This window comes from Choloepus didactylus, chromosome 22, assembly GCF_015220235.1.
Source record: "Choloepus didactylus isolate mChoDid1 chromosome 22, mChoDid1.pri, whole genome shotgun sequence".
Lineage (NCBI taxonomy): Eukaryota > Metazoa > Chordata > Mammalia > Pilosa > Megalonychidae > Choloepus > Choloepus didactylus.
The window spans coordinates 37,618,891-37,628,967 of record NC_051328.1 but is presented as its reverse complement, the minus strand read 5'-3'; the positions used below and the strand labels follow the sequence as shown (position 1 = coordinate 37,628,967).

The 10,077-nt window shown below is 43.9% G+C and overlaps 1 pseudogene; it reads right to left on the bottom strand.

The window, feature by feature from the left end:
* Positions 1-1,156: 1,156 nt before the first annotated feature.
* LOC119518992 lies at positions 1,157-2,226 on the bottom strand (annotated as a pseudogene).
* Positions 2,227-10,077: the final 7,851 nt, after the last annotated feature.

The window sequence follows — 10,077 nt, the reverse complement described above, 5'->3', positions numbered from 1 at the left end:
CCATGTCTTCTCCCCCTTTACTTCCTTTGGTTTCAGGCATTTTTAATTAATTGAGCAGACCGGGAATCTGAAAAGGAAGGTTTTCATCGAAACCTTCTCAGTTCACTGGCATTATAACATAGCACCTCTGGTTTATCCTAATACCCACCTCCCAGCCTGGCAACTTTTAAAATGCTTTCTCTGATTTTGTCGGGTTTGGGAGTCTAGAATCTTAAGATACTTCCTCTGACTGGCTTTCCTATAATCTGTAACAATTTCTATTAGAAGACTGCCATACAATTTAGACTCAAATGTCCTTCAGGTAATTTTTCCCAAGATATGACACCAGGACATATTCTCTTAGTAAATACTACAGTGGGGTTCCGCGTGTCTCCCGAATAATATCTATATTCCACATCAGTCACTGCCTATATAGTAACTACTTAAATGACTCTTTCAAACTTTCCCAACCCCAAATTATATGCAATATTTTAGTCAGATTTGGTTTGTTTGTATATGACCCAAACTTAGAAAAGTGCTGATCAATTAAAAGTCAGAGGTGTGGACAACAGTTTCTGATACATCTTTCTCCTCTTTTGTAATAAGTCGTCTTGAGCTTGACTGATGGTCTAATTACATTTCTCTGATTTCTTTAAGAAAATGATAAATAAAGGCTTTATTCCAAAGCCAGCTAAAAGCTTACCTTCCAAATTAAATTTGCTGAAGAAGGCTGGTTAAATGACAAGGCCATGAAGAAGTGACTGGAATTTGGCTAGGTGACACAGGAAATGGAACACTACTTGGAATCCCCCCACATAATAAGTCAGTAAGAATTTTGTACAAATTCAAGAAATCTTTAAGGTTTTGTAACAAAAAACTCAGCATTTACCTAACGTCTGTCCCCTTGTGGATTTCACACACTAAAGGCCACTCTGCGGCACGGTGGGGGACTTTTGCTAAGAGTTTTATAAAATCCTTCTCCAGTGACATTTTCTGCCCTGTTCCCTGCAGGTCTTCCATAATGCACAGCCAGTGGGTTCACCTTCTCAAGGGAAGGTGCCAGGCCACCAAGGATTGGGTCCTCCTGGCAGCACATGGGGGTAGAATCTGGCTGCTTCAAGGGCATCCAAGCATGGCGGCCCATGGGTCAGCAGCACCACCGGCCAGCGGGCATGGTTCACTTCCCAAATTTGACTGCTCCATTGTTTCCATTTTCATGGAGGTCCAAGGGTGGAATCTGGTGACTGATTCCTTGGAAGAGGTCTTCAATATTAATAGCACTTTTTGTACTTGCTTCAACCACGATGGCACCTATGGATTCAGTGTATTCCTTAGCACCTGTGATAGTTTGATGCTGTTATATACACCAGAAAAGGCCATGTTCTTTTAATCCATTCCTGTGGGTGTAGACTTATTATGGGTGGGACCTTTTGATTAGGTTATTTCAATTGAGATGTGACCCATCCCATTCAAGGTGAGTCTTAATCCTCTTACTGGAATCCTTTATAAGAGGATAAAGAACACACAGAAAACAGAGAGAAAACCCCCAGAGAAGCTCATGGAAAAAGCCCCACAGAAGCTGAGAGACAAGGGCATACCCACAGAAGCTGAAAGAGGGAACCATTGAAGACAGAATCTGGAAGCAACGAAACCCGGGAAAGAAGGACTAACAGACATCACCATGTGCCTTGCTATCTGACAGAGGAGCCCAAGCTCTCACGCTCTTCAGAGAAGGTATTGTCCTGTTAATGTCCTAATTTGGACATTTTCACGGCCTTAGAATTGTAAAATTATAATCTAATAAATCCCCATTGTTAAAAGCCTGTCCATTTCTGGTATATTGCATTTCGTCAGCTTTAGCAAACAAAACAGTCCATCAAGGGAACCTTCCTAATATCTTAGAGGTCATGTTTGTTTCCAGCAATAGCCATCATGATGTTCTCTGGACCATGTTCTTTCAGCTCTTTAACCCATTTCTTCGGGTATGAAATGAATCCTGTCTGGTGATTCATACACTATGAGAGCTGCCGCGCAGCCTCAATGATCCATGGGAGCCAATGAACAAAGCTGTTGCCAACCAGCAATGTCCCCAATGAGGAACTTGTGAAGTTCAGTCCCACAAGGCACCCCAATAGTAGGACTGTTATTGTGCTCAAAGTGATCCTGGATGAGCTGCTATACAGTGCTGGATTTCCCTACCCCGGTATCCTTGAGAAGACAAACTTTGAACTCCTGTATCGCCATCATCTGCTTGGGCTGGGCCAAGGCAGGGGCTCCTCATCCTCCAGGCCCAGGTTCACTCAGCCCTGACTGCCTCTGCCCACCCCATGAACATGCTCCAGTCCTCTTAGAGCTTTAATAAGACTCAAATGCAATCATCTGGGTGAAGTGCCACATAGGCTTCCTGGCACTGTCTATGCTCAGTAACTGTTAGGTGCTTCTGTTATTATTATATATTAGGAAGTTAGATCAATGAATGAATTCATTCATTTATTCATAATCTCATTCACTCATTTCACAAATAATTATTGAGCTCCACTATATTGCAGATACTGTTCTAGATGCTAGAGGACAAAAGTCCTGCCTCATAGAGCTTGCATTCCAGTGAAGGAGACAGATGCTTAGCCCTAAATGATTTCTAATATGAAATATAAGCTCTGATAGTGATGAATGCTATGAAGAGCAGGGGAGCTATTTCAGATGGAATCCTCTCTGAGAAGGAGACTTTCAGGGAGAGAACTGAAAGGAGAGAGGGAATGGCCTTGTGAGCATGTAGGGAAAAGCATTGCAGCAAGAGGGAATAGCAAGGGCAGGAGGTGAGCAGAATTTCAAGAAGGCTAGAATGCCTGAGCACAGAGAGCAAGGGAGACAGTTCATGCAGCTTAGGCAGCAAAGATACATGTGTGCCAGGGGGGAGCTCATGAACCAGTGAAATAAAGGAGATTGTCAGAGACATGACAGGAAATAATAGTAAGGAAGAGAGAAAGCCCTAGAGCCCTTCTGCCTATAAGAAAATCCCAGCGCCTCCACTTACCAACTCTTTGCCAGTGGAGTCCCCAGACCTGCAGCATGGGAGCTTACTAAAATTCAGAGTCTCAGTTCCTACCCCAGACCTACAAGATTAGGCTCTGCATCTCAACCAGATCCCCAGCTGAGTCATAAGCTCATTAAAGTTTGAGAAGCACCAGTCTAGGACTTGTTACTTAACTCTCTGGCTCATGGATAACCCATCTGTAAAATGGGTGTGATAAAATTGCTCTTTGATAAGGTTATTGTGAATTTTTAAAAAGCTTAATAATAAAGTACTCCACCAGGTGCCCGACACATTGGAATTGCTCAATCAATCTTAGTTTTTGCATTGAATCTGTGGTAGGTTAGCATACCAGGAGTTAGGTCCTGAAGGTCTGAGTTAAAGAGGATAAAACCCCTGCATCCCTTGCAAAGCCCTTGTTAGAACCCAGGCTGCTAAAGGAATGTTCTCTGGGGACCCTGGGGAGGCCCAGGTGTGGTCACAGTTGCACGCTAACTGCTTCAAGCCCCACTTGGAACCTGCAGAGGGAAAATGGTGCTCCTGAGATTGTGGGCTCCAGAAAGACCCAACTCTTTGCTTGTATAATGAAGACCATCCCCTACATGAGGAGAGAGACCCAGAGCCCTACTTCTAGTAGGGCCTGCAGGAAGAGTCAGGTTTCTGATCACAGAGATGGTTTGCAGGGACCCACCCATACTCCTTGACCTCATCCCCTGAACTTACAACTTTTGCCAAATCTGAGCATAGTTTTCCTCCATGTGAAACTCGCTAGCTCTGGAGACACCTAAACCTGTAACACTGGCCTCCAATCTACCATGTTCTAACTGCAGAGTGCATTTCTGTAGACAAGATGGCAGCTGCCAAACCACCTCATTCTCAGCTGCATAATAATAAATACCCAAATCACAATTGTGCTTATTAAATACAAGCTTGTAAATTTCAATTAAGTTCCATTGGCCAATATAATAGTGTGTCTCAACAGTTGGCTCTGAAGACAGACTCTCCAGTTGTGAACTCTGGCTCAACAACTTAGCACCCTTGCTCATTACCTAACCTCTTTAAAGTTCAGTTCCCTCATCTGAAACTGGGGAATAAGAATAGCTGCTTCATAGGGGTGTTGTAAGAATTAAATCAGATGATGCAAAACTTGTAAAAGTCCTGAAAAACACTAAACACTCTAGAAATGTTTGCAGCCACCATCGTTATTATTGTGTTCTGTGTTTCCAGTTGTGCTCCATACTGAGTCAAAAAGGACATCTTCAGATAGAGCCTGTCCTTCAGTGAAAGCAACATGAAGAGTGACACTCCCCTGCCAGTAGAGAGAAGAAGCGACAAGTTTGAACAAGGGTGGTCACCATGCAGACGAAGAGAAGTAAACAAATTCAGGAGATATTTCTGAAATTGGGTCAACAGGAATTTGAGAGCTCTTGTGAGCAGGATAAAAGGAGAGAGACTTCGTAGTTTAGTCTGTAGCGGCAATGACATTCCATTCCATAGTTTATAAACTTGAGGGCATACATGCTCTGAACAAGAAATATGTAGTTGTACAAAATATAGGGTTAAATAAACAAGACAACATGCCAAAAGCATTAAGCATCAGGGAAATGCAGAGTAAGACCTCAGTGAGATACCAGAATGGCTAAATTTAAAAGGATCAACAACACCAAGGGTTGGTGATGATATGGAAGAAGTGGAACTCTAATATAGAGAGTCAATACAACCACTTTTGAAAAATATTGGGTAGTATTTAGTAAAGCGAAAATATGTTAGCAATTGCACTCCTGGGCATACTAACAGCAGAAATCAGTGTTTAATCTGTGAAAATGCATGTATGGAAACATTTGTAGCAGTATTAGTCATAATTGTCAAAAACTGGAGACAGCCTAAATGATCACCATTAGTAGAATGGATAAATAAATTATAGTATGAACATACTATGTAATATTACACAGCAATGGAAAGAAAACAATTACTGAATCTCATAGACAAAATAGTGACTGAAAAAAATGAGATACAAAAAAAAAGTACTGGATGATGACAATTACATGAAGTGCAAGAACAAGGAAAAACTAATTAATGGTGATAGAGTCAGAATAGTGCTTATATCGAGGAGTTAACTGGGGTAGAGTACAAGGGAGCTCTATGGGGTGATGGAAATGTTCTGCATTTTTACCTAAGTGGTGGATGTACATGTACGTAAAAGATCACTGAGCTGTATGCTTAAAATTTATGTATTTTACTTTGTGAAGGTTATACCTCAATAAAAAAGTAAACTAAAAAAAAATAGAGGACTAAAATCTCTGAGCAGCTCTTGAAAACCACCCAAATAAGAAGAGTCAGAAAATCTGGAATGCACCAGAATGATAAAACTGAAGTTTTTATTTACTATCCAAAATAACTTGCTGGCTCTAACAGCGCTAGCAAACAGTGTTTGAGGCCATTCTTGGAATGGTAACAGTTTTGGTGTTTGTCAACTGTGGAATCGGTAATAAGCCCATAGAAGGAGCTGGACGATACAGATAGACAGGGAGAGGGGTGTGTCACAGAAGCTGTCTCCCTCAAGAAATTCCAGGGTGCTTGGAAGAGTCGGGTGTGTATCACAGGGATGCAGCTGGGGGGGGGCGCCACTGAGCTGCCAGTGAGTCGCCTCCTCAAGAGGGTCCCAAGGGATGCCCTTATGGTCACCCAGCTCAGTAGTGACCCACAGGCTTAGAGTTCTCAGCAAGAGCCCCAGAGGATGTGTCAACCTATGTGTAGATTCTTCCAAGGTGGCTTTGGTGAGCTGCTTCCCTTCTCAGATGCAAAAAGAAAAAAAATTAATATTATCTCCTTCTAGTTCTGTAAGATCCAAGGGTCCATGACACAGGAGCTCAAGCATCCCTCTCTCAGCTATCGGTTCATTCAGTATTTACTGAGCACCAACAAAGCGTCAGTCACTGTGCATTGGGTTCACAGCAGAGAATGAGACATAAACAGTTCCTGACCTCAGAGAACTCACCTTCTTACAAGGGAGACAGACAGGAATTGAGAAGTATGCAGATTATAGTTAGTGCTATGAAGAAAACGACGAGGATGAAGGCGGGGTGACAATTTTAGACGGGGTGTCAGACTGCCTCTCTAAGGAGTGACATTTAAACTGAGGCTTGAATCTTGGGATGCAACCAAGCTGTCCAAAGAATCACAGGGAGAGCCTGGCAGAGGGAAAGGCAAAGGTCCAGAGTGGAAAACAGCCTGAGCCACCTATGGAGGACCAGCAGTTAGCACCATTTACTTACCATCCCAAGGAGGCGATGCTTTCTGTTTTCCATTCCCCCTCAGCAGGGAGTGGAAACAGCAATTTTCCACCAGCAAACACCAATATTTGGGAATTAAATGACCTAGGAGTTAGAATTCAACATGGGAACAGGGAAACCTATTGGATTTAGAATGCATTTGCTCGGAAGAGTGGTGTACACACCCAGAGACAGTTCCAAGGGGAAACAAAGAATGAAATAGCAATTATGAGTTGCGACCCAGGTGGAATTACATGTACGGAAGCAGGAAGGCAGTCTCAGCCCTTATGCACCCCTCCTTCACTGGGCTCCCTTAGCGCCCTGGGTTTACACCACCCTTTAGCAATTATCACATTGGATTGCTATCAGCAGTTTGCATGCCCCTCTGTCCCCACGAGGCTAGGAGCCGTTCTGGGGCCAAGACCACGGGTTTGTCTTGCAGACTGTGGGACGTAGCTCTTCAGCTGGCACTCTGCCTACACTCAGTAAACATTGGAGAAATTATTGTATGCACACAGGTATGAGTTAACCCATCAACTCTATTTAACCAATACTTGCTGAGCACGTACAACACACAAGCAGGTTCTCTTCCAGATGCTGAGGATACATTAATAGACAGAAAAGACAAAAATTCCTTATCTCACAAACTGGGGATGGAAAGCTGATAAAATAAATAAAGAGGCAGCCGCAGTGGCTGTTGTGGAGTGAGGGTGAGAGCAGCAGAAGAGACAGAGAGTTAGGGGGACCCATGGCGTAGGGCCATGTAAGCCTGCAGCAAGATTTGGCCTTGACTCTGAGAGAGAGGAAACGCCATCAATAGCCTTGAGCATAGGATGAAACGATCTGACTTCTATTTCAAAAGGATCTACAAAACTCAACTTGATTTCAGAAAGCACCCATCCCACCTCGCTGTAAGCACCAAAGAGAGGCACCCCTGCCTGGGGTGAGAATAAAGGAAACCGATGTCTGAGGCTCTCTCGGTGAGCCATGCAGAGAAAAGGAACTCTGAACAGAGCTGTAGGGGACCTGGCCGTGGAGTCGATCTGCTGCGGTGTTGCCGATATCATCTGCCTCGTGGCTTACTTTTGAAGACAAGTGCCAAGGGCAAAGGGTGGCAGCCAAGAGTGTAAGCATTGCCCAGTCTCAGCCACAAACAGTGGACTTTCTGGAGAATGGAGTCTCCTGATTCAAGTAGCGTGCTGAGATCAATGGGGCAAACAGACATCGGCCAAGGTGGAGAGATGGCTTTGCAGAAACCCTTTCCAGTTGGCACTGGAGCAAGGGCGAGGGGATGCTGTCAGCATACAAGTATCTAAAGGGATGGCTCGCATGGCTCTTTTTTCTCCTGTCCCTAAAGCAAATGATCCTTCATCTTTTGAGCAATAAAATAAAAATCCTAAGAAACCCAGCACCTCTATGTTAGCTGTCCTAAATTCCCCTCCTTGTCACACTCATCCTTCTTCATCAGACCTCAAGAATTCCCTGGATTGATCTCGTAACTGCTGCCTGTAATTGATTTCCTTTAAGGGCATTAAATTTTTGTCTGTGTTTGCCTCACATCCGGTTGTAGGTACCTATTGCTCTTGCCTCCATGTGGGCTGTCTTTGAGAACCACCCATCTCCCTCAGGCCCTGAGGTTCAGGTGGAATTGATCTCTCCTCCCACCATGTAGAATGGTCAAATGATCCAGGTTGGTCATTCAGAATCATGATGGCAGGGTCAGGGTCCAAGCTGAGCCAATGCATGTCAGTCCTGAGATGTTTGCAGATATTTTTAGGAAAGTGTGCTCTCTGCTCCACCAGGGTTTCTTAAATGGTGTGGTGGGCATCTGAAGCTACTGATCATCCTTGTGGCCACCATTCAGAGAAAACCCAACTATGAATAGGGCCAGCACAGAAGAAAGTTGAGCTCATGTATGCAGAGGGGCAGCTTAATGTCAGCAGCATTAGAGCACCTGGATCAAGCCAGACCTGATGCCAACACTGCCCTGTACACAAGGTACAGCAGTTGTATTAGTTTCTTATTGCTACTGTGACAAATTATCACAAACTTGTCGGTTTAGAACAATACAGCTTTATTTTCTTACAGTTCTGGAAGTTATACATCTAAGATCAAGGTATTTCTTCTGGATACTTCAGAGGAGGACCTGTTTCCTTGCCTCTTCCAGCTTCTCGAGGTTGCCCAGATTTTGTGGCTTGTGGTCCCTTCCTCACATCACACCAACCCCTTGCTTCCCTCATCACATCTCCCACTTCTGTGGTCAATCTCTCTCTGCCTCTTGATTACATTTAGGGCCTTCCAGATAATCCGGGATAGTTTCCCCATATTGAGATCTTAAACTTAATCACATATGCAAAGTCCCTTTTCCACACTCACAGCTGAGGGAGGAGGAGGGGGGTGCCTCTGGGGGCCACTGCTCCCCCTACCACAGGAGTCAACATATTTCCTTTTCTATGTGAGCCACCTTGGGTTGGGGATCTGTCATTTACAGTAGAAAAAGTCCACAATAACTATTCCTAAATTCACTCTATCCTCTTACTTCTAGGCAACAGACACACCCTAGTACTCAGTTCATCCAATCATGGCTACCATTTCCTTGTATATCCTCAGTATGTTTAATTTTGGCTGACAGTTCCGCTATGCGAAGAACACAGATTTTGGATTCAGACAGCTTGGGCCTTTCCTGACATTTCCACTTTGCTACCTAAGCCTCTTAAGCTACAGTCCTCTTGATCTGTCATATGGAGACAATAAAAGTACCTGCTTCGTATGGCAACTGTAAGAATTAAATGAGATAACAAATGCACCACACTCACAGTCCCAAGTCCATGCTCCAATAAACACCACTCATCCCACTATAATTTCAGACATGACTCCTTCCATCTGGTATTAGACTAATTTTAGATACAATGTGTCTACAGTAATTACTCCATTTTTTATTTAGCCCCTTTAGAAATGGCTTCAGACATGGGAGAAGGAACCTCAGTCCAATGCCTTCCTTTCAAAAGTGCTTTGCCAAGTGCTTCACAGAACAGACAACTGAACCACGTTACTGTCAAGTTGGCCCATGCCGCACCTCCTATGTTCTCCCCCCCTTCCTAAAATCACTCTATATCCAGAGCAGTCCTATCCCTTCTGTGAGGTATATTTCAGCCACTCTACGCCAAGAGTCTTCTTTAAAGCTATGTAATTTTGTTCTTTTCCAGCTTATTTAATAACCGTGGTTTTCCATATTCTTAGAGACAACATGATTGCTCCTCCCTTCTGCCAAATTCCACTCACCCCTTACTGCTCCAGTTTAACTCTGCAAAAATGATTTCCACCTGGAACTCTCTGGTCATCACATTTGCATACAGATGCCAGCCTGGACAGAGCAGGAGATGCCTTGGAACTTGGCAGTCAATGCCATGACAATGTAACAGGGAACGACGGGAAGGCACTGCCACAAACCCTTCAAGGCAGGTGGGCTATGAGCTGGTACAGGGACAGTCATCTGGGACAAGTGACAAGTTATGCTGTGTGGTTCATGGAGGCTGATGTTTCTGTGTATTTTACACCCAAGATGCAGGCTAAACTGAGCAACCATGACAGCAATTTCCAGAGAAAGAAAAGTTGATGCTGAACCAGTACGTGGGCACCTGCGCACTGCAGCCTCCAACCCATCCCCAACTTCTCCCCTCCCCAGTCAGGAATTTTTTGGATGCTTATCTCTACAAATTCAAGACTTTTTAAAATTCTGTCATGCAATCGATTAAAACATACTTGAAGGAGACATTTTTATTTCCACTGACTCAG